We start from the raw sequence: 25,362 nt of genomic DNA on the forward strand, positions 1-25,362 counted from the left end.
GGAGATTAAATAGGAAGTAATTAGCCCGGACCTACTTTTGAGTTAGACATTCATGCAATAACATTGATTTCAACCATTTATTTATGTCTTCTGAAGCATGAAAATTAATATCTCCATATTGTCTATTGATATTCAACTGCATAAATTCATATAGTTTAGAGTTTAGGATGTTTTAAAACTAATTATGGGCCCATAAAATACATCGAAGAAATTTCACAGCTTCAATTAAGCATTTTTGAAAGCTGAAACAGGCAGATGCATAAATTAAAGTTCAGGGGGGGGGGGATCGAAATACCTAGCGCCCCTTAAAAAAAGGAAAAAGTCGCTCACGAAGTCGTCATATTGGTTAACTTAGACACGGTTTGCATGTCCCTCAAAGAAAGAGGGAGATATCACGTGATCCAAACAGCCTCATGGAAGAAAACCCGGGCAGCGCCGGGTATTATAGCTAGTGTATCATAAAGTAGCCCTGGTTTAGGGTATGCAAAATGACCAGCCTTCAGACATTAGCTGTAACATATTCCTTATTTCAATTTTCCCTTCACCATCTGGTAGAATTCAACTGCGCTGATAAATCGGTCAACTTTTGTAATTTTCAGATACCTTTTTCATGACTAGAATGCACTTCCATTAATACATTACAGCCATCTTGAACCTGGTGTTCACCCTCAAAGGCAGTGTTTCTCAACCACTGGGCCCTGACAGCATTCATACCGGGTCTTCCACTTACAAAAATAAATGAAACCAGGTCGCAGTCTGACAAAGGGTGAGAACCACCGCTTTGAAGCATTATAAAAGTGCTCCCAATTTTGAGCTCATAAGATCTTCATCGAATCCCCAATTACATCACGCCTTTCAAGAACTTGGTGTGAACACAGTTGTAAATGTGCACTTTATTTTTTGCTAAGCATCATAAAAAGTGTGCATCACTCAGAAAAAAAAAAAAAAAAATTGAATATCCGTCCTATAACATGCTTTCAATAGCATCTTCTTCAGAATGAATACCATATATACTCGTGTATAAGCCGATCCCCCTCCCCACTTCAGGATTGGATATTTTTATACCACAAAAACCGCAATAAATTGAAAACCCATGTATAAGCCGACCCCCAAAAAATCCGTGCATTTCAGAGAAAAAATTCTTAAATTTTCATGCAAAATGAATAGCTTGCGGAAATTTACATTAGAAAATGATTCAAACTTTTTAATCCGTTTTTTTTCTGAGTCTTCTAGCTTATCGTAATCCATTAGATCACCATAGGGGGTGCGGCAACTTCGTTTTTATCCTCATCTGGGCGGTTATCGTCATTGTCACTTTCAAAGAGAATATCATCTTCAGTTCCATCCATCGCATTGCTGATGCAACACTTTTTGAAGGATCGGATGATAATTTCAACGGAGGCTAATGTCAGGTTTCTTCAAGGCACCACTTTTTGTAGTTTCTTTATCATCGGAACTCATCAATTCAATCCACAAATTCCTTAAATAGTCTTTGAGAGGCTTTTAGATGCTCACATCTAAAGGCTGTGCAATAGACATTAGCCCACCTGGTATCAAAGCCAATGATGTTTTCGATTTCTTTGCCTCGGTTGACATTATCGGTTCTGTGGGTTTGAACATATCCCATATCAATAACGCCGGTTTCTCAAACTCTGCTACAAAAATGTCTACTGATTTAGGAGGTCAATATTTTTTCATCAAAAAATGACCCGAGTATAAGCCGACCCCCCTACTTGAGGAACGAATTTTTCCACAAAAAAAAACTGCTTATACACGAGTATATATGGTACCTAATTTTTGGAGGATTGGATATTTTTGACTGACTTCTAACACACACTCAAATCATTATATGAGCTCATCAAATGTAAAAGTAAGAGAGCCCCCGATATACTAAGAAAAATTCAACAAAAAGCTTGATGTGTGCAGAGACTTGAAATTTCAGAACATGTATTCCTTAAATTATTACACAAATGCAGTTGTCAAGATGGTTAGTATACTCATATCACTTGCTCTTCTTATCAAGAATTTATCTCTCAGAATTACTGGATTATCTCTCAGAATTACCGCCTCCATTGCTGATGTAATGCATGCATTCCATCACTTGCATCCCTCTGTCATAGGCGGGTATGCGCTTCCCCTTCAGTGAAAAAATTGTATTGGCAAAGGCAGGAGGTGGAAATTCATTATCAAAAAAAATTATTTGCGTACTTTTTCTAATAGAAGTATGTTAGATGGCTGACGTATTTTTGATGGTTTGATTCGTTGATAGCTAGTCAACAAACTTAAGCTCCCAAATAATTATTTAGGAGCTAATGGTTATTATTTAATTTCTAGATAGGGGACTTTGTTAGACAGTTGTGGATAATGTAGTCAATACATTTTAATCTATTTTACTTTTTATGGCTGTTAATATTTTGCGGCTTGGTACTGTTTCATCCATCTCAACTGCTGAAGTCTGGTCCTGGAACATGAATCAGCTACGATTCCATTCATTCCAAGTGAACAGTAACGCAGACTTCTCTTTAGACACCTCCTCTAATCAGATCATGGCCACCACTCTGTCTCAATGAAAAAATTTTAACAGGTGGTTGAAGACCTAGACCAAGCTGAAAGCTGTGCATGTATGAGTTGTGAAGTCTGTTTCTGTGTAATGCTGTATATGTATAATGCTGCCATCTGCTGTCAATTTTCTAACTATGTGTGAAGTGTGTGAAGATTCAATCATATTGTAGACACCAACAGAGTGGAAAATTGTAATTGACTGATCTTAGATTTTCAATTACTGACCACACTAATTTTATGAGGATCAACATTGATAGTTCAAAAAATTAAAAATTTGATCCCAAATCCAATGGGATGTCAATGGCAGGGGGGGGGGGGGGGAAGGAATGATAGAAAAAAGATTTTTGACAAGAGATAGGACAAAGGGGTTTTCCGAGTTTGGTTCAACGCCAATGCATTTTTAAATCATTTTAATAAATTTATATTTATTGAAATGTATAAAGAAAAAAAAGTACACAGTTATTTCCCGTAGAAACTAATTTGGGTCATTCATGAATTTCACAGGCAAAACTTCGAAGATTGGCAGAGCACATCCAAACAAGCAATTTTCTTCACACAATGCGTGGTTCCAATACAAGAGGTAAATTGTTAGATGCTCCTGCCACAAAGTGGGTGAAAGCACAAATCTTGCCACTAAGTGGCAAAACTGCAATATACGTCTTACTTTCCTATCACTTTTTTCTTTACATAATTTTTTTTTCACATTTCGTCTCACTTTTTTATCTTGAATTGTTGTAGGTTTAGCTGGTTTTAAAGAATCAGTTAAAGGTGGACATACATTTCAGGTACAGTGCTGTGGATGGAAATTCTCTGGAAGCGTAAAAGATGCAAAGACAAACTCTGCGCTGATTCTCATCACATCAATAGTCACAGTAGTGATTAGGCAGATTCAGATGATTTATATTGAAAATTTGTGCATTGAAGGATATTATGTGAACAGCTATTATGTGAAGCTATTTTGTGCATTCTTTTTAACAATGAGAAATGATTTTTACAGTGAGATAAGTAAATGTAGTAATAATATTCAGTGATATTTTTAGGACTGCAAAATATTGATTATGGCATGTATTTCAAGTCACATGCCCAACTGAGCATGTAAATTTTTGGAGATTTGTCCAGGCCTGGTTCTCACTATATTTTGAGTGCATCTACTTTGTTCTTCCTCCTATTTACTCCTTCACCTAAAAGGTAATCTCTTCCCTTTATTAATAAATCCCCTCTGTGTTAAATAACACAGCATGTGTAAAATAAATCACTATTTTGCAAGTAATAAAAGGATTTGGAGTGGACCTTTTAGACATCTATGCCTAAAACTTTTTCTGGGTATGAGCATAGATGACAGTGCAATGAAAATAAACATGCTCTCATATCACTTTTCTTCAGTGTGAAATAGATTTAGCTTAGTTGAATCTTGTGCCGCAAACATCACACTCCTCCGCATGGCCCCACAAGGGCAGGGCAGGGACAGGAATGTAGCCCTGAGGCTGGGGACAATTCTCATGATTTTTTGGTTTTTCACGCTATAGATTAGCTACAGAAGGACCTGTGAAAAGTCTGACGTGGGTTTGCAGAAGATTCCAGCCTGGGTGGGCCTGCTCCAGGATGTGGGGGGCATGCTCCTCTGGTGTTATACTCCTCCTCCCAACCAGATCACAGGCTTGCTGCAATGTCTCAAGGAAGAGAGATATAGCCCAAGCAGGTGGTTGAAGAAGACCTGGGTTATACTGGAAAAAATACTATAGTCTGGCTAGGCTTTGTCGTGAATTGCTGATCTTGTGCGTGCATCAAATTCTTCACTTCAAAATTATTCATTCAAACAAATGGTTTTTCTTCATTGTGAATCCCCTCATGTTTCAAAGGGAACAATATCGGAAAATCTGGGCTCGTTTTCTGGAAAGGAAGCTGCTTGCTGTTGTGAATTCGATTATGAATGACCAGATTGGAACGATGCGAGTATCTTTTACTGCAGACTAGGCACTGATAGGGTTTCTCTCCAGAGTGCACCACTCTGTGCTTTTTCAAATCGGAAGCACTGGTGAAATGCTTACTGCATGAATCACATTCGTGCGGTTTTTCTCCGGTATGAATCCTCTTATGCCTTTGCAGAGAAGACAATGTGGAGAACTTTGCATTGCAAAGAGGACACTCATGTGGTTTCTCTCTTGTGTGTATCCGGCCATGATCTGCCAGATGGGAAACCCGCTTGAATCTCCTGCCACAAATGTCACATTCATATGGATGTTCACCAGTGTGTATCTGTTCGTGCTTTGTCAAATTGCAGATCAACTGGAATCTCTTGCCGCACAGCGCACATTCGTGTGGCTTCTCTCCAGTGTGGGCCTGTACATGCACAACCAAGTGAGAATGGCGGGAGAATCTTTTGCCACAGATGTCACACTGATGTGGTTTCTCTCCTGTATGCACCATTTTGTGGTTCTTTAAAAGTGACACGCTCAGGAACTTTTTATTGCAAAACTCACACACATGTGTCTTTTCTTCAATGTGGTACCGGCAGTGGGCAACTAGTTCACAGGGCCGGGGGAAGCTTTTGCCGCAGATGTTACATTGGAACTGCTTCTCCTCAGATTGAGACATCTTGTGCCTACTGAAACAGTCACTCGATACCACTTTCTGTTTACAATGTTGCAATTCAAATGGTTACTGCCTGGCGTGTATCCGATAATGGACCACTAAGTTTGGTGTCCTTTAAATTGCAGGAAATGTCTCATTGGTATCTCTTCTTCCTAGGTTACGCCTCTAATGTTGAAACGAGTATTCAAAAGAAAGTATTTCAGCAAAAAATATATTTTTATAGCTGCTCCATGGCGATAAGTCTTCCGTGTCTTTGCAATTGTTGAGCTTCCACAACACTATTTATGCAGTTCTCTACCAAAGTAGATTCTCAGAGACCAAACGAATTGGTGCAGTTGCCTGTATGTGTTCCTTCACAGTCTAACCATTCTCAGTTTGAACTCATTGTTGCCACGAAACAAATATCAGATCTTTATGAGGACAAAATTTCTTCAATATCTGCATAAATTGTGATGGATTCATTCATTCAAGAAAACAAAATCAATGTTGATGATATTCTCCAATTGCCTGCAGAGAAAACAAGAATAACTGTCACATCATAAAGTCTATTGTACATAAAAATAAGTTCGAAATTAGATTAAAGTGCATTTTGTTCAATGCCAATATATTTTTTTAAAGTATTTTTACAAATTTATATTTATTGAGATATATAAAGTGGGAAAAAATCACACTGTAATTTCTCATAGAAACTAATTCATAACTCATGGGTAAAGATTCAAGGAGAATTAGAACACATTTAAACAAACAAATTTTCGTCATACAAATGCATGATCCCAACGCAAGAGGAACACGGCTAGATAGCCCTGCCATTGAAATACAAAGTGTAATTTTGCTACTTACCATTTTTTTATCCCCGATTACTGTAGGTTAGGTTGTTTTTAAAGACTCAGCAGAAAGTGGACATATATTTCAGCTACAGTGCAGTGGATGGGAATTCTCTGGAAGCTCAAAGACTACTGATGCACGAGAGATTGTAAGTCCTTTGAGGGATTGCACAGGTGTCTGTATGAAACGGGCTCCTTTATAAGTGGCATGCATGATACAGAGCTTGCCAGGAATATGAAGAGGCCACAAGAAGCCTATTCCCCGCAACAAGGGTGTTGTAGCATCCCTCTATACACATTGCTATTTAATTTTTTTTGCATTGTAGTGCCAGACACAACCACTTGGCTTATGTCATTTTCTTATATTTGTTGTCTCTACCAATCACCACACGTTTTATACTCTCCTCAAGCTGTTGTTTTCTTTTGCCATTATTAATAAACTGCAGTTTTATTTTTTTATCTAATGTTCAAGCAACTTTTATTATACAGTAGAACTGTATAGTTAGTTAATAAGTGACTACAGTTAATGAGTGACTTGGCTAATGAGTGTTTCACTATACAAGCAAAAATTTTGTGGAAATTTTGATAAACAAGTGACGATTCAAATTATGAGCGAAAATTTTGCACTTTGTTTACATGATTAAAACTGAACCAATAGCTCTTTGCTTTCGCCCACACTCATACTTAGTATCATATTTACGAGGGGGGGGGGGCTTAGCGGGCTATTTGAGGAATGAGTGGCTAAGAAAATGGGTAGAATAGGATAAGGGCAGCAAAATTTGTATAACCCTCAATAAATCCACCTCTGACCAGACAACAAGGGACTAGGTCCAGTGAGTGAGCAAAAGAGTTTACAAGCGCATGAGTGAGAAAAAGAGTTTACAAGCACATGAATGAGCAAAAGAATGACATCCTCTGAAAGTTTTGGGGAAAAAAAAAATTTCCTCCCCATCATGCACTGCCTCAAGATCTATAAAATGTGGGCTGGGGTCACCAAGAAAACCCCCAATTCTGCTTGGAGAAAACTGTTGGCTGATTGCATTATTGAACATGACCTTGAAGAGTTAGCTCATGAACAGAAGCCACCATTTGTAAAGAGATTGTGTCCTTGGGGAAGAGCATGGGGCTTGACTGGAGGCGAATGATATTCAAGAACTAGTGGAGAAATATGGCTAGGAGCTGACCACAGACGATGGATCTCCATTGCTTGCAAAAGCAAGAGTTTATGGATGGGCATGGCCCCTGCAAGAGTGGGGCAGACAGCTCCAGCCTTGGGGCCCAGCATGATTCTCATAAGTTTTTGTTCCGATATAAATTCACAATGAAAGGGGTAAATCTGTCTGCCCTGCACAAAAGATCCTAGCCTGGGGGCCCTGTGTCCGAGTGGCATGGTGGTAAGATGCTCGTCTACCATCGTGAAGGTTGTTGTCAGGGTCCCGGGTTCGAACCCAAGGGAGGATATAGATAAGATATTTTCCCAAACTAACTCGAGACGACCACCGATAGACAGAACCTTCACTTCCAACCCATCTCACTAATGGCAGTAAATTGCAATATAGCGATATGGCCAGAGTTGGTGTTCGGTGAAGTAGTCTGGGGGTCCTGCTTGTTTGTATTGATTGAAGCACAGGGCAGTTTTTGACATCTTTCTTTCCTTATACATAAATTTTAAAAAAAATTAACAGAATTTATTATAAATACACATATACAAATTTTTATATATAACAATAAAATAATATTAATTATATAACAATAAAATAATGTGTGTGTCTATAATATACAAGGGGGATACCCACACACACAAAAATAACTGAAATGGCCTTATAGTAAGCGGAACATCCACAATATGCAGTTTCCCATTACGTAAGCATAAAACCACTTCACCTGAGGGCCAATGTGCCAATTGGCACAGTGATACTGCTTGGAAGGTTGTGTTTGACATCCATGAATTGTTTTTCGTACAAGCTATTCAGCATGTTAATTTTTGGTCATGGCAGACTTATGTGATCAGTGCAGAGCTGTGAAATTTTTCTTTCTGCTTGGGAAAAAAGTGACAGAAACTGTTGGGATGCAAGAAAACTTACGGGGGATGCTGCTATGGGTAAAACTTAAGTGTTTGAATGGGAAAATGGTTTCCCCATTTCAAAGAAGCTGAAATGTCAACTGACGACCAAGGTAGCTGCTATGAAGATTGCACAACAGCGTGCGCAGAAAAGACCAGATTTGTGAGAGATGGGTGACTGGTTTTTGCATAATGACACAATTTTGTTTCACACATCCTTCACATTGTGCCAATTTTTAATAAGAAACAGTATGACTCCAGTGCTCCACCTATAGCCACAGAGAAATGGTCCAGCACCTGTGCTGGCCATGCCATCATCTGCGGGCTCACCAGAGCCATACTGCCAAACGTAGAGTGGTCCAGCACCTGGGCTGGCCACAAAATCAACTGCGGGCCAACCAGAGCCACCAGCCGAGAGTGAAGTGGCCCAGCATCTGGGCTGGCCACACATCAACACAACCCAACAACACCGAAGCCTCCGCGAACTTTCCGCAATATCTGAACTATAAGCGTCTGGCGGCAGCTCAAATTACAATGTTAAGACTGCGCCCAACCAGGGCAACTGTCGCGATGGGCGGCCCATAGCTAACGAATGTAATATCGATTATTTACTCTATTCTGTGTTAACTCATAACCAACGGCAGCACACTTTGTGAAGACCACGCCCACTCGGGCACCTGTCGCGCCGCTAGTGGTCCAGAACAAACAGACGGGAACATGTAAATTTTGTATAGTATTGAAATTGCAATAATAAAACTTTTCTGGGGTTTTTTTGGATCTGGCCCCGGGGATGTGATCGGGGGGGGGGGGCGGCGTCGGCATCTGCTGGGTTTGTGAGCCCCTCCTGGGCTTGCCCCGGGTCGGGGGAGCTGTGGGCTGAGGCTGCTCCGGGCAATGAGGGTAAGGAGACCAGGCCGCATGGCCTGGAGCTCCAATCATAGGGTTTGAGAGCCGGCCATGCCGGCCCTCTCCAGCGTGGTCCAACCTCTCTGGGTAAATGGCTTACATCCCACCAGGGACAGAGCCTGGACCACGACTGGCCTTTCAGTGCTCCACCTAGCCTATTTACCTGATTTATCACTGTGTGACATTTCTTTATTCCTACAGATGAAGTGAGACCTGAAGTAAAGAAGTAAAAGCGTTTTGTCAACATGGATAAGATGGAAACAAAAATGAGGGAGGCGATGTCTGACATCACAATGGACGAATTTAAAAAATGTTTTGAACAATGGAAGAAAAGACTTGACAAGTGCATTAGCTCTAATGGAGAGCACTGTCAAGGAAATTTAATTATTGTAAAAAAAATAAAAAAAAAGAAATTTTTGTTACTTTTGGGTTATCCTCTTACTACAGGGCATAACTCATGGGCAAAACTGTGATAAGACACACTGAACAGACAATTTTTGGCACACAATGCATGGTCGCAACTCAAGCAGTAAACCAGATGGTGCTATCATTGAACACACAAAGCATTGGGGTTTTGTCACTTATCATTTTCATCTTAAATAGCAGAAGGGATGGGTGGTTTCAGGAATTGGGGAAAAGGGAGTACATGCATTTCAATGCACGATGGTGCGAATGGGAATGCTTTGGAAACTCAAAGACAGAGAGGCACACCAGATCCAAATTTTTTTTTGAGTGATTTCACCTTGAGTATGTTTGTGTGAAACTGGCTCCCTTGTCGGCAACGTGCAGGATACCGGGTGCTAGGAATATGGAAACACCACAAGAAGTCTGTTTTGTAGACCAGGGTGTTTTTTAAAACAAAGCAAAAAACTGTTTTTTTTTGGTTTAAACCAATTTTTCTTCGTTTAAATAGCATTCACATTAAAAACAAATATTTCTGAAAAATAATTCAAACTTCTAGCAATTGATTAAAAAGAATGTTCATTAAATGTAATTAACAGTATTCTTCATATTAATTAATCTGTAAATATTTCTTACATTTCATAAAAAGCCAACTTTTACAATTTAGTTATTTTGTAGCTCAATTCGTGGAATTATTTTGTGTTTGAGAACTTTAAATATTATCATTCGTCATATAAAGAGAAGTTTTCCACAGTTACTTTCAATATAATTAATTAGGAACCTACTTTACAAAAATTGTGGTAACAAGCTATGTGAAAATGTGTTTAATGAGTGCAGATTGGTTAGCGATGATTTACGATATACAGGGTAACTATAACTAAAGAAGCAATTTCAAAACTCTGTATCATAAGAACTAAAGAACGACTTGAAAATTTGCATGAATATTTCTGAAGCAATCGGATTCTGTTTGGTGAAGGAAAAGAAATGGTAATTTAATGTTATACCATCAGAATGTACCCTAAGGTAGGAAAATTTGGTAAGCATGAAAAAGAACTGACAAAGAACTGACATGATACTCGCTCTTCAAGAGAGAAAAAATTATGTTTAGGCCATTTTTATGCGATTTTTTTTTTTAAAAAGCAGAAGTTTTTTTAAACTGTTTGGTTAATACCAATGTGGTTTAAAACCCCTTGACAGTGTCGCCAGAGTCCAGTTCGGACAATGGAAAAGTGCACTATTCCTGTTCTGATTATATTTGTGAAAAGAAAAATTGGTTTTTTTTCCTGAAGCCAAACTTGAGTGTGTTTGTCTTCTTTATTGATATAACACGCAAAAACAGAAGAAAAAAAAGATTTCAATTTTTCCATGCATTTTTCTGAACTATAGCCTATGTCACTGTCAAGGGGTTAAACCAAACAAAACCCCCTGGTACCGACACTAGCTCAGTCGCTCAAAGGTTTTTATAATCTGGCATGCCTCTTGTCGGAAAACACACTCAATCAGGGCCACAACTAGATGTTTGGTCACCCGGGGCAAGCGCACATTTTGGTGCCCCCTTGTAAAGTTGAAGGAGGTTTAAGGATAAAATTTACACCCCCTCTGGTCCAGTGCTCGGGCACAAGACCCACCTGCTCCCCTAGGTGCGGCCCTGCTCTCAGTGTAGTCTTTGAGCTTCCAGAGCATTCCTGTCTGCAGCAACATACACAAAACACATGTCCACCTTTCCATCCCTTCTACAATCCCCGCCATAAATGGTGTGCACTCTATTTATAAATGCAAATACAAGGCCATAACAGGCAAAATGCTCAACCAGGTAGCTAAAGGCACTTTTTAATGACCAGCTCAGTGAGCAACAAAAAAAGAGTGCGAGTGTCCAAGAAATTGCGCATGTGAGTGACCAAAAGAGTGACTTGGAGATAGAGGTGTCTTTACAGAAGTGGGCTACATCCCCAGGTTACAAACCTAAAATAGGCCCATGCATCCAACTGCTTTGTAATGCGGGTGAAAACTTGTGTATTCACCTATACATACAAACTGCACCATAATTTTTAATGATGAATGTTAGTTACTGTCCAAGACCATGTGAAGTAGCAAATACAAAATTATTTTTCCCCTCCACACAAGTTTTTAATGACTATTCCACTTGTTTAACCCTCAAACTAAGCAATACCCCGTCCTAAAATAAACTTAAAATTGATAAATTTCTGCTTTGGCAGAATCATTAATTGCAATCTACAAAATTTGGAAAACTTGGCAATACATTGATAATTCCCCCAATTAAAATTAATTACACAAATTTTGTTGATAGGATTTGGTAGAAAAGTAGGACAAAAACTAGAAAGTAAGACAAAACTGTGTCCGAGAAAGTAGGACATTTTACTAAAAAATAAGACAAGTAGGAGCACTGCATTTTATGCATCAGTTAAATGCACCAACAGACAATAAGTTTCGACAAACATCATTATCCAATCTTCATCTTGTTTCTTGCTACCACAACGGTGCCTGGTGAAGCACTCAAGTGCATTTCATAGGGTTAGACAAAATGGGAGCGAGCCCCTCTCGTTAAAAAAGGTATTAGTGACATAGGTGGGAGGGCAGAGATAGAATATCACCCTTCTATGTTCACTATAAGCACACCCTGATTACCCCTCTCTCCTTCATTTGATCATTTTTGTTGCACCACTGTCATTTTCTACACACGAGGGACAGTTAAACCGGGACCTACAATTTATTGCCAATTCCGAACGGCAGACTTGTTTTTTATACTCGTCGAGGGGTTAATGCGCTAACCAGGGGCGTCGGAAGTGTTTCGAAACTGTGGGTGCTCGTCTCTAGTTTTATATCGGAAATTTTAATTTCTGGATCAATTCTGGGGGTGCTTGGATCCATGTCACAAATTACCGTGGGTGCTTGAGCACCCACAGCACCCCCGGCTCCGACGCCACTGGCACTAACCCCTCGATGGGGACTCCCTGCGGTAGCAATTTTTTTCTGAGGTCATGCTGCCGTTTTTGTTGTACCCCTGTGTCAGGAAAGTTTTCTGACAAGGACAAACCGGGTATTGAACTCACGACACCTCTAAACGTCCTTTGGCACTTTAGGCGAGTATCTTATTGACCAGGGCTACCACGCCCCCCTCCCCCAAGCTATTTAGGCTTAGCTCTACTAATTATTTGTATTGTTGATTTTGTTGTGGCAATACATCAGCAAAAAAAAAAAAAAAACAGAAAACTTCGAAACAAAACTTACATGTTTGTGAATGAATTTCTTCACTCATGAGCAAACTCCTTTTTTTTTTCGACTTTCCACAATGGGTTAGATAAATTATAGAGCGATTAGAAGAAACAAGCATAAATTCACTTCCGCTGAAAAAAAAGAAAAGAAAATCAAATATAAGATAAAAATATTATTTTAAATTAGTTATTTTTTGGATACAATATAATTGGCAACATGAAAAAGTTGGAGACAAACTTATTTAAACTTAATTATAAAGATAAAGAGACGTTCTAGATTATAAGAATAAAAGTTTAGCAACATACATTTTATCACAGAAAAAAAATTCCACTTAAAGTTACTACATGGAAAGGATGCCAGAGCCAGGGAATACAGTCAAACCTCGTTAATGAGTCACTCTTGGGAGAGCAAAAGTATGACTTAGTAAGCAGAGTGACTCGTTAAATGGAATAAGCCATAGCTGTGCTAGTTCCTGCCTGAGGACAATGGGACTTCCAAAAAGCGACTCGGTAAGCGGAGTGACGTGTTAACCGGGTGACACACTAACGAGGTTTGACTGTATAGCCCTCTCTGGCTTTTCCAAAATGGAGAAAAGTGGGCACTGTTGCCTATCAATAGGTCTGTGTTGTCTTGACATACATGCTAAGGTACAAGCCCAAAGACAGACTGGTAAAAACTAGGTTTTATGATACACCCAGGTTTTATTTACCAAGGCCAGTTGGTAAAAGTACAAAAAACACTTGAAACGTTTTCATTTCAGATTTTTACCAAGTCACAAAGTATATTTTTTAATGTAAATGCTGCTTATTAATTAACTAGATATAATACCCGGTGCTGCCCAAGTTTTCTTCAATTACTGGGAGGATTGAAAAAATAACAAATGAATGATAAACTAATAAACTGTTATAGATAATACTGGCAGCATTAAAGTGACAAACCATTGTAAAGGCATACACATTGCTAGGGAACAACAGTGACAAAAGTAAACAATCTGAAAATGATTGTTTCCCGACAGTTTTTTTACCTATTTCGGACATTTGCCCAGCTCTGAAAAGTAGTCTATCGTTTAATTCAGGCCCTGTTTGGTATATATACAAAATTTGGCGACGATTAATATAAAATTGTAAATTTATACAGAGAACACACAAACAAACAAAAATCAATTATATATATATAAACTAGCTGATACCCGGCGATGTTGCCCGCCCTGTAAAAAATTTACATATATATAGCTTATTATTTCTTAATGAAAAAAATTTCTGCATCAAGTACGAAAAAATTACTTTTATTTTTAAATATTTTAATTAAAAACTTGAGGCAATCGCTTGTGGATACACAATATTTTTGTTTGTCCATCTGGTGTGTAGATGTACAAATTTTTGGGATTACCAACACGCGAGCAGGCGACGTAAAGCTGTCGCAAAACAGGGCTCAAGTAGGTTGATACCTGCCACTACTAACGACTGGCCTTGCGCTTTGTTGATCATCATGGCAAAAGTTAAACTAATCGGGAACTGTAATTGCTTTAAAGTGAATGACATTTCTTCGGTGATAATTGGGATACGTGGAATGAAGACGTCTTTTCCTTTGGCACATCCAGTTAGAATCGTTGCTTCAATGATGTAATTGTGCAATTTCTTCACACAGAGTCTGTTGCCATTGCAGAGTATCGGTGTCTCCAAATTCCTTAAAAGCATTATAGGGTGCTCCGACTTTGAGGGTCAAGTTGTGTGTGGCACACTCTGAATATCCAAAGAGTTCAGAAGTTCTGCAAAATACAGAACTGTCTCCAGTGAGTCTGTGACAGTGTCAACCGATTTGTAAGATGTGGAGTCTCCCAGAATAATTTTTAGGATTTTTATGTTGATCTTGTTCACACTGTCATTTTTCGGTGTCAGAATCACTCTCTCACAAAGCCACTCATGGTTTCGGTGATTTTGTTGAATGTTTGGGAAGACTGTCTGCAAGTTCTTGAACTGAGTTTAACAACTGGCAAAATCCATTTGGGAACGTAATCAGTCCAGTGCTTGGGTCTTTGGGAATTCCTCAATTGCCAAGTTTGATCAACTGATGTGAAAATGATAGCAGTGCTGAGTCATTTTGCAGTTGAACTCGCATGTTGGTGGATAATGATAATTTTTTAACTTCGTGCCAGGGTGTTGATGATTTGAGGGAAGCATTGAGTTCATCAGCTGACACGTTGAACATTTTTATTCTCAGTTTTGTCATTGTAGTTGTTGTTCTCTGTTGTTAGTGACGTCATATCTCCAGCTTGTGCAGTGAATATTATTCAAACGCCTTTTAAGCATTTTTTAAATTGAAACTATACCTCTACGATGGGTGGTTGATGAGATAAAGGCTGTATTAGCACTTACAGGACACCCTGTATATAGGCAAGCAAAAACACCCGACGCTTCCCAGGTTTTCTTCAATTACTGGGACGATTGGAAAAGTGACAAACCATATTATAAAGGAATAAACTGTTATAATTACAGCATTAAAAACGTGACAAACCATTGTAAAGGCATATATATATATATATATATACACGTCTGAAACGCATTGTTAGGGAACCATGGTAACCAAAGTAAACAGTCTGAAAATGACTGTTGGGGCCCAGGAACCATTGTTGAACAACGGTTTTTCATTTCGGGCATTTTCCCAGCTCCGACGAACTTTTAAAGTAGCCTACGGCTCAATCCCGGTCCTGTTTGGTATATATGCAAAATTTGGCAACTATCAGTCCAAAACTGCAGATTTGTATAAAGAACAGACATACATACATACTTTCACATTTCTATATAAGATTATAATTATTTAAAAATAATTATCATTAATTAATTTACTCCTAACACCATGAACTTTGAATTACAGTTAGATCCCAATTTTAAAAGTAATGATTCAACTAATTCCCTAATTCAATAATTTTTTTCTGAAATTTTGGCAAAAATGTAGGTAAAACCACTGTTTAATGAATACAAATCTCGATATATAACAAATACTTTTTGAACTATCCAAAAAAATTTTCTTATTTTTCATCATCTAAAACAACAATTTGAAGACTTTCAGCTTTCCTGAAACTGTTCCTTTTTGAATAATGGAGAGAATAAAGCCATTCAAAATATACGTAGGAAGGTTTCAATGGCCAATCGGTGTAAAATTAATACCATAAAACCAGTAGCGGAGTTCTAGGCCAGTGGAAACTGTGCAATCGCATCTGGCGCCAAATAATAGGAGGAGCTGAAACAAGTTGGAAAAGTTAGATACACACTAGAACCTTTAATGCATTTAAAAAAAATTAGGCTATCACACATACAAAATGTAGATAAAGAAAATGACCAAGATAGGAAAAAATGTGAAAGTTTGAGATTACTATACACAGTTGTTTTTTTTAGAAGAAACTATGAGCAGTGCAAATATGTACATTGATTGATACAGTATTACACCGATTTCGGTCACGATAAAAACACACACACTTGAACTCTTCTCGTTTACCACTCCAGGAGATATTGGACGGCTTTTTTCCTTTTGTTGTTCAGTGAAAAATGGAAAGAATGGAGGAAAATCTTCCCTCTACGTTAATATAGCCCATACGTTAATTTCCGACCAGTGGGATTTGGGTGGGGAAATGAAGGTGCCATCTATCGGTAGTCACCACAGGTTCCGTAAGTAAACTTGTTTCTGATGTTCTTGCCCGGATTTGAACCCGCGGACCCTGACAGTAACCTTCGTAGTGGAAGACGAGCATCTTACCACTGCGCCATTGGTTTTACTGCCTGTGCTCTGTACAAATTTCACCATCTTTCTGTCGTTATATTAATATTTTCTCTGGAACCACTCATTCCTCAAATTCTCAAATTTGCCCCCCCCCCTCTCGTAAAACGCCTCTAGCGCAAGCACGAGGTCCTGCTAATCTAATTCTTCACTACCCTAAATTCATTCTTAACAAGCCCGTGCCTGGAATGTGGAGGGAGAGGGGAGCCTGTTTCTTGTCTTCTACAAATTCTAAGGAAATAACCCACGTGTTTCAATGACATTGGATTGATGAATACGTACATGATTACCATTGTGAATTTGAGAGATGATACCAAGCAAACATGATTTCGTACTAGTACTTGCCAAGGAGCATGTAAAACATGAATAAAATCTATGTGCATTCAAAAAAGAAGTTTGTCAAGTGTGTTAATTTAATTAATTAAACAATTAATTACAACCTTACCACCGGACAAGGTTTCCAACAGTAATATCAACAACTCTGCTTTAGAATGACGCTGCCGCTGTGTGTTTACATTTTGGTTTTACGATTGCGATTGAATTAAGCAGGGCTATCGGCTACGATGACTACTCCCTGGCTGGTAGAATTTGAAATACAGTATAAGACTAAAGTGACCATACGTCCCGTATTTCCCGGGACAGTCCCGGTATTTTCTGTTTTTTTGGCCGTCCCGACTTTTTGGCAAAAGTGTCCCGGTTTTCCCCGTATTTTACACGAAGCCAACTTGAATTCTTATTCTTTATTGAAGTCAAAGATTGACATTATTTTTCAACTCATAAATTATTTTACGATAATTACAACTATATATGAGAATATTAATCTCCCACATTTGATTGAACGTTTGTCAACAATATTTGGCAACTTTGTTTGGTTTTGGCGTTGTTTTTGGCGATAATTAGCAATGTAAATTGCTATTATCGTATTTTCCCGTATTTGGAAACGCGATGTCCAGTATTTCTCTCGAAGAAATACGAAATATAAAGACTCGTTAGATGTCACTGTTGACAGTTAGTTGTCTGCAACAAATATAAGTAAGCAAATCGAACTTTCACCAATGCCTTGAACATTGTAAAAGCCCAATACACTTTTCTCATCTTATGTTAATGTCTTGTCATATAAAGACTCACTAGATGCCACTGCAAACAGTTCGTTGTCTAACACAAATATAAGTAAACGAGGTCAAAACGGGTACAAATGCCTAGAATGTAGTAAAAGACCAATATTATTTCATCATGATCAGCATCATCCTATGATTATGTCATAGCGTGTCGAAGACTCACTAGATGTCACTGCGAAATGCATATAGTCTATTGAGAATGCCAGTGGACAAACTTATTTCTCACCTGCCACCAATTCTTAAAAAGCAGGCTGCCCATATTTGCTCAAGTAAAATACGTGAAATTTTCCTTCGAAATACGGGAAAATGCGGGACAAAAAGTGATGCCAACAGTGAGCAAACTCGTCAACTTACAATGACATTATACTAAAATGACAGAAAAGTCACTAATCGAGGAAAATGAAGAGCCTTTTCAAATTGCAGTGAATTAAAAAAAGGAACCATGACAAATATCTACTCTGAAAAAAAGTCGCAAACTCGAAAAGGGCCCGTTTCTATGCAACGGAAATTAGTGACGACTTTTTATTGCGGAAGTCGGTGACGTTTTTTGAGTGACGGAAATCAGTTACGTTTTTGTGTTACGGAAGTCGGTTACGATTTTGGGTCAAGTTTTCATTTAACTCCTGAACACATCGGGAACTAAGCAGTTCCCGATGTGTTCGGAACCTGTAAAGACCAAGACATCAAAGTGTGTCTGTCTACAGGGTGCGGGTACCCAGGGCCTGGCATTGGACATAATATATCATCAATTGACAGGTTTCATTTCCAGTCGAGGATGAATCTCATTGTTTTTCTTGATTTTCATTGCGCATTGAATTGCTGCATTTGCTTATTGTGGTGCACTGCAAATAATGTTGCATTGCTGATTGTGCGGTGCATTGCATCGCGTTCTGTATTTCTTGCTATAATGTAGCGTTATTGCCTATTGTGGTGCATTCCGTACTATAGTGCTTCGCTTATTGCGATGCATCGCATAATGTGTCGTATTGCGAATTGTAGCGCATCGGGTAGTATGTTGCATTGCTTATTGTGGTGCACTACATTACTGATTACACACATCACTGATTGTGATGCCTTACGTGCTGTAGTGCAATGAGTGCTGTATTGCTTATGCAGTGCTTATGGTATATTATGGCTCATTGCGTATTATGGTGCTTTGCTTATTACGATACATCGCGTATTGTGCTGTATTTCGGTGCTGCATTGCTTATTTTGTGATGTTGTATTGCGTTTTGTGCTGTATTTCTCATTGTGGGGCACTGCATATAGTAGTATTGTGCTTTATTGCCGATAATGGTGCTTTGTGTGTTGAAATTCACAGCGTGTAATGGTGCATTCCTTATTGTGATGCACTGCATATAGTGGTGCGTTACTTATTGTGTATCGACTATCGTTGGGTATAACGTATGTGTTGCGGTGTATCGAGTATTACTTATCGAAATCAGAGTGGGAAACTGGATATTGAATGACTATTTTGGTGTGGTGTAAGTATTAGTCAATTGCTCGTTGTTATGCATTATGTATTTCAGTGCATCACGTGCCATATTGCTTATTCTAATTCAGTGCTTATGGTGTATTGGGGTTCATTGCGTATTGTCTATGGTGGAGGTGTATTTCTTATTTTTTTGTTTTGCCGATGGTGGTACATTACGCATTGCGTTGTTTTGCTTATCGCGATGGTGGTGTATTGCTTAATGTGGTGCACTGAATACAATGGTGCAATGCTTATTGTGGTGCACTAATTATTGTGCTGTATTGCCGATGGTGGTGCATTAAGTGCTGTATTGCTTAATGTGGTGCCCTGAATATAGTGGTGCATTGCTTTTTGCGGTGCCCTGAATAGATAGGGTGCACTACTTATTGTGCAGTATTGCCTACGATGGTTGGTGCATTGCTCATTGTACTGAATCGCCGATAGTGGTGGTGTATTGCTTGTTTTATATGCCGTATTTCTCATTGTAGTGCATTGCAGCGCATCACATGATGTATTGCTTATTGTAATGCAGTACTTTTTGTTTTTGCGTATATTATGGTGCTTCGCTTATTGCGGGGAATTACGTTATATGCTGTATTGCGGTGCACTACTATTTTTGGTGCACTGCATATTGCAGAGCATTGCGTGCTGTATTGCTTATTCTAATGCATTGTTTATTATGGTGCATTTGCTAATTGTGTGTTTTGCATCGCGTGCTGTATTGCGTTTTGTGCTGTATTTCTCATTGTGGTGCACTGCATATAGTGGTAATATTGTGCTTTATTGCCGATGATGGTGCTTTGCGAGATTCACCGCATATAGTGGTGCATTCCTTATTGTGTATTTCCTATCGTTGGGTATAACGTATGTATTGCAGTGCATCGAATATTATGCTGTATTTATGATGGCAGTGCATTACTTATTTCGTTGTATTGCCGATGGCAGTGCATTACTTATTTTTCTGTATTGTCGATGGTGGTGCATTACTTATTTTGCTGTATTGTCGATGGTGGTGCATTACTTATTTTGCTGTATTGTCGATGGTGGTGCATTGCGTTTTGCGCTGAATTTCTCATTATGGTGCACTGCATATAGTGGTAGTATTGTGCTTTATTGCTGATGATGAAATCAGAGTGGGAAACTGGCAATTGAATGACTATTTGGAGTGCGTGTATGTGCCTCCTGGTCCAACGACCATAACTGATTTGAAAGTCCGTATCACAGCTACTATCGCCAGCATCGACAGACATGCTACACAAGGTTTGACAAGAATTGCATTATAGACTTACTGTATATGTTGTGTAACGAAAGGAGCGAATATTGAACATTTGTTAGGACTACATTGGAAACTTGATAATACCTCTACATGTATCTTTTGAATACGTATTGCGTAGTAAAGCTTTGAAATCCCGGCATTCATTTTGACTTACCCTGTACATATCTTGCTCATGCATCGAACTACTATGTCCTTCCCAAGAGGTCATCAGTTTGTCTTCTCCCCCCCAGGCCGTGCAGGAGACGAGAGGCTCCATTTTTATTTTTCTACCCCACAAATGCATTGCAAACCACCATAGCAATTTATTTTTTCAGATTGAATTGACCATCCTCAGGGGGACCCTGCCCTTAAAGCATAAGTGATAAATCTGCACTTTTTTGGATCGGAATTTTATGGTAGCTGTGTTCAGGGGCGTCGGAAGTATTTTTGATCCGTGGGTGCTCACACTGCCGCAACCGGGGGGGAGGGAGTTCCCCCCTTTCTCTTCCAAGATTGTTTTTACCGCAGAACATTTCCTGTCAGCCGATGCAGAGCCGCAACTAGGGGGAACCAGGCGGGTCTGGTGCCCCGGGAGCTAGACAAGAAGGGGAGCCGAATTCCCTCTTTAACTACTTCTTCGACATGGCAAGGGGCGCCAAAATTCCGGTTTGCCCCAGGTAACAAATTATCTAGTTGCGGCCCTGAGCCGATGGCTTGTTGCAGAACAGCGCAAAACATTCTGCTTTGGGGCGAATTACACGAACTTGTTACGTTAGTGAGATCCAAAGTGCTTAAAAATATTTTGCTTCACTCCCCCCCCCCCCCCCAATATCAAACTAGAAATATCTTTAGTGCGGTGCTGCCCAATCCTCCGTCAGAGAAACTTTTTGATGACGCTCTAAAGAAGTGACACACTGACAGAATTAACACACTTTCAGTATAACCTTGTTCCCAAGCTGTCTTGCAGCACTTCACATCTGTGCTCCACATTGGCGTACGCAAGGAAGGAGTTTTGGGGTTCTAACCCCCCCCCCCCCTCCTGAGCCAAGATTATAGTGTTATTTTACAAGAAAAACAGTAAACCCCACCCTCAGAAGGAAAAAAATCTGAACCCCCCCCCCCCCCCGAGAAAATTATGCGTACGCCTATGCTGCTCCATAATAACGTTTTTTTTTCATGGTTCGTAGAATATTTTAAAGTATTGTTAAATAGCCGTTTTACTGCACAATAGTACTGTAAGAGAAATTGCAATGTCACATATAAAAAAACAACTCTGATAATATTACTGAGTATGGAAATGTAAAGCTGCGATTAGCATGATTTTAATCCTCAAATTTTGTTATTATTCAACCTATTTTCTGCTAATTTAACAGTATTGTACACTCAAGATTTGAAGAACGGACTTGGCGTGCAATGCAACTGTCTGGCTACGCGATTCGAAATTTTGCCTTGAATAATAAAGCCCGTTTAACGTAACTAATTGAACTTGAATAAAAGATAATCAGTTCTATAAAAAATGTGTAGTATACAAATATATACATACAAAAGAGATAAGTTCATTAATTTCTACCAAATGTTTTCACTCTTTCGGCATTCCGACCAATAAATTCGTTAATCACTTTTTCCAAAGGAATTGAGGCTGTTTTCTCCTTATGTATATGCAATAGAAGTAAATTGTTCAAACGTTTTTGAGACATATGGCTGCGCAAATGTGTTATCTAGTGAATGTCAAGCTAACGGTTTAATGCCCTAAAAGGTCTTAATGATAATTTAATAATGGTTTTCAAATAGCTTTTCAATTATGGCCCCACACCCTGGAGTAGGGCCCTTAGACTGGGATCATTTGCGCGCCTCCCTCCGGCAGCCTTTTCACGGGCCCTTCTACAGTTAATTTATATCGGGGAAAAAAAGAAAAAAAATGATTAGAATCGTCCCGGGCCCAAGGGCTACAACCCTGTCAGGCACGCCCTTGTGGGGAAGGTCATGTCTTCAGTGTTCTCGAGTGATCCGGCGCGGCAGGTTTACACTAGCACACGAAAACGACTATCAAACTGTGCATTACTATAGAATTTTAATGAAAAGCTATTTGACAATAAATTTGTATAATAGTACCCATCGCCCAACAAGAAAATTTGTATGAGTGGGTCCGGGCACTTTAACTGCTCTATTAGGGACCGTTCAAGTATTATGTCAGCATCAATGGGGGGGGGGGGGTTCCGATTTGCTGACTTTTGATGACAAGGGGGCGAGGGGGGGGGTTTGAAATATGCTTACGTCATCAACCACCCTTAATGAAAATATGAACTATTTTCAATGGCATCTTACTCGGTGCGCCAAAAACGAGAAAACCCTTTCGATAGTTTGTGGGCACTTGAAGTAACATCCTCCCCCCCCCCCCCTATTGATAAGTGCCCTACACAGACTCTTTAGTGATCTCTAAAATTTTCGAGAATTCAAGCGATCTGGAAATGTGTCCGGGCCGCTTAAGTGCTCTGGAACTCTGCCGCGTATCACCAAGTGATTTGTAATTATAAGCCGTGGATCACATAAATAATCTGAGAATGTGCCGCGGGTAACTTGAGTGATGTAGAACCGCACTGGGGGCCACTTAAGTGCTCTAAAACTACGTCGCATGTCACCCAAGGTATCTCTAAAAATGTCACGGATCGCTTAAGTGTTCTGGAACTGTGTCCCGGGCCATTTAAATGATCTGAAAATGTGCCACGGGCCGCTTAAATGTTCTGGAATCGTACCACGGGACACTTAAGCGATCTGTAAATGTTCCGCGTAGTTCATTTTTATAAAATTAGGTTTGAGGAGGGCAGGCCGCATCAGATAACCCCGAGGGTCATATTTGGTCCGCGGACAAAGGGCCTTTATGCGATTCATCATTATATGGCTTACAGGGTGGGTCGCAACGAATTTATTAAAGATAAATTTCATAGCCTTCAAATAACATTGAAATTAACAGAAATTGATTATAATAACATATAAAGGTATTTTCTTCCGAAATTTCAAATTAAAAAATAATAATTTTTTTGCATTAAAAAATAAATTTTTGATCGGGGGAGGGGGCACGAGCCCCCTATGTTCCCCTTCCGTGTACGTCTCTGATCCCACCAATATGCGTTAAGATTCAGAGGGGCAGAGCTGATGACGAAATTTTGCAGACAGGGGGGGGGGTCAAAAATGGCTAATAATTTGCTTACGTAACACTTGAACGGCCCCTTATGAGCTGACATGGCTCCAGCGTGGAAGATTCTTATTGTTTTTCTCCTTCGCCCTGTAAATTCACTACAGGGGGGAGGGGGGGGGGGCAAGGAAAAATTGCCCCGGTTGTTCACCATAAAGCACAGCCACCAAGAGTCGCCCAGGTCGATAAGATACTCGTCTAAAGCGGTGTTTCTTAACATTTTCAGCTCATGCCCCCCCCCCTATGGATCACATTTTTTCTTGTGCACCCCCCCCCCCTCCTGTATGGGCCAGGGCCCCTCTACCCTCATCCAAGATTGCGGTACTTTTATTTTTTTATTATGAATGAAATTATGAATAAATCAGATCAATAGCTGGAATCCTGGCTAGGTACGGATTCAAATGGTGGATTGTCATCCCTCCCAGGAGTCAAATTATATGGTAAAAAACGGTCTGTGTAAAATACGGGACGATCCAACGAACCTGCACGATAAATCGACGACCTTCCCAACACATTACTTTGGCGGCCCTCCATACTTAGCTGGAAATAACAGCTTACATATGAAAATCACAGTACCAGATCCCATATAGTGCAGTCCCCTCTCTCCATTATAGACCCAAGGGCTAAGATGCCCCTGGTTCTATGGACGAATCTGATGGATTCTGAAAGTAGTAATATTTTTCTCAACCATGTTTCCCTTTTAAAAAAGCTATTCTCTTCACAGCTTTCTATGATCTATGACTCCCTTCACCACTTGTCGTGGATCACCTTTCTTCTGATTTTCTCCTGTGCCCCCCCCCCCCAGAATATCTCAGGACCTCAAGGGGGCCATATGGCCCCAGGTTGAGAACCACTGGTCTAAAGTACCAAAGGATTTTTAGAGGTGGCGCGAGTTCAATCGTGACCTACGTGAGTGACACGTACTTCGAAGGTCACGGTTCGATACCCGATTCGTCCTTGTCAGAAAATTTTCCTGGCACAGGGGTACAACAGAAACGGCGACATGACCGCAGAAAACATCGTTACCGCAGGGAGTCCCCCTATCGAAGGATTAGCGCACCAACCTCTCGATGAGTATAAAAAAAGCCTGATGTTCGCAATCGGCAATAAATTGTAGCTCCCGGTCTAATTAGCCCTCGTTTGCAGAAAATGACCGTGGTGCGACAAAAATGGTCAAAATAATCATAGCCATGAAGCCACGTCTATAATATTTATACGCAGGCCACCAAAACGAAAGAGCTTTCATGGCTAAACGATCACTTCCCAAAGCCACATTTAAATAGTACGGCCGGGCAAGCATGCTTCTCCCCCTTAATATAGTTCTAAATACGTCGATGAAAGGAGAATTTATCGCTCTTTCCGATCAAGCGCCCAGGGCATAAAACCTGCTCACATTTTTGGCTTGGGGAGGGGGGGATCAAAACGCTAAGGCCTGTGGGTTACCTGTCTGTAAAGAATTTTAAGCTATTGCTCTATTAAGAAGTCAAAATGTAATTTACTAAAATTATTATTTTTTATTCCGTTGTAAAGTATTTTTACTCCGTTTTGCGGTCCGTAAAATTTAGAGACCTGATGCGGCTGCACCTTTCGTACCTGCCCAAATCCGGCACTGATTTCAACACCCGCATACTCCGCTGAAATGAAGTGGTTGAATAAAACCAACCAATATTATATATATATATATATATATATATTTTTTATCGTGTGTGTAAGTGGACGTATTCAGGAATTATTCAAATTAACATTATTCAAAAAAGTAATATAATACACGCACACCCATCAGTGGCGGATTAAAGTCGGTCGACGCCCCTGGCGTAAAATATTAGGCCCCTTAAATTAGAGAAAAGTGTGAAATTCGGGTTTGCCTGAGCCCCTTTAGAAGTCGGGGCGGCCGGTACGCCCACCGTTAAATTCGCCTCTGTTACCCGTACATAAAAAAAAAATTATTTTCACCGTATGGTGCAGT

The 25,362-nt window shown here is 39.7% G+C and overlaps 1 long non-coding RNA gene across 1 annotated transcript; it reads right to left on the minus strand.

The window, feature by feature from the left end:
- Positions 1-2,877: 2,877 nt before the first annotated feature.
- Positions 2,878-16,963, minus strand: LOC149068307 (uncharacterized). Its single transcript, XR_016195211.1, has 3 exons — positions 16,802-16,963; positions 12,598-12,713; positions 2,878-5,661 (listed from the first exon to the last, which is right to left on the minus strand). It is a non-coding gene; the product is annotated as an uncharacterized LOC149068307 (long non-coding RNA).
- Positions 16,964-25,362: the final 8,399 nt, after the last annotated feature.

Source organism: Pholcus phalangioides, unplaced genomic scaffold (genome assembly GCF_987345545.1).
Source record: "Pholcus phalangioides strain wild (caught in Gottingen) unplaced genomic scaffold, Ppha-v1.0 ptg000027l_1, whole genome shotgun sequence".
NCBI classification, from domain to species: domain Eukaryota; kingdom Metazoa; phylum Arthropoda; class Arachnida; order Araneae; family Pholcidae; genus Pholcus; species Pholcus phalangioides.